Source organism: Geospiza fortis, unplaced genomic scaffold (genome assembly GCF_000277835.1).
Source record: "Geospiza fortis unplaced genomic scaffold, GeoFor_1.0 scaffold112, whole genome shotgun sequence".
NCBI classification, from domain to species: Eukaryota; Metazoa; Chordata; class Aves; order Passeriformes; family Thraupidae; genus Geospiza; species Geospiza fortis.
In genome coordinates this window covers 12609328-12610270 of record NW_005054298.1, presented here as the reverse complement: position 1 = coordinate 12610270, position 943 = coordinate 12609328, and positions in this window count along the sequence as shown.

Genomic DNA, 943 nt, shown 5'->3' with positions numbered 1-943 from the left:
GAGTGTTCAACAATGGTTTTAAAGACCAAGTAGAGTAAGTATTTCTCTGAAAATAAATAAAAATAAGATGGAATACTGTTATTAATGTTTCAAACTAATATGGCATATCATATTTCGAATGTTTTGAATTGCTTGCAGATATAATGACATAATGGAGTTAAGCTGGCTGCAACTTAAATTTGGTGACAGAATAAGCAGATACTAAATACAGTGATGGAGAACAGTATAGATTCAGCAATTTAACATGCAAAATCCATGGTATATATTGCAGTGCTCTCTTCAGTATGCTACACTAGTAAAGGAGAAATTTGGAATTCTTCATTTGCCAGCTAAAACACCTTTTATCCATACTTGTTGCCTTACAATGTTAACAGAATTTTATTCATTACTGTCTTCAGGTGTGGTTTTTGTGAACAATGCAGAGATGCCATTTAAAAACCAGAAATCCTGTAGTACATGACTTGAAGAGACTATATTTGTAAATTTTTTTATTCACTTTAAGGCAAATGTTCCCATGTCTGCTCACTTTAGTGAAAATGTAAAAAATATGTAATGAGTGTGTTTCTTTGCTGTAAAAACTGAAATTCTTGGAATCAAGTTGCTGCTATAGAAGGGAACTTGTAATACTTCATTTTGGACTGAATGTAAGAGTCTGATGATTTTTTGTTCTCTGCAAAGATATTTGACTTTTGTGCCTTTCAGTAAAATATGTGTTCTTACATAGGTTCATGTAGATTGCTTTTTCATGAAAATGAAATGAATGCCAGTGTTGGGTGGGGGAGGAGTTTGAACCATCATGTGTGTTCTTTCTGCTTTATCCTCTTAGTAAGCGGGCAGTCATTTATGTGACTGTAAGAAATTGGTACAGAGATAAAGCCAACTTTTTTCAAACCTCTTGTGCAAGGTATAATTTGTTTATTGCAAATATTAGTTCAGGGTACTC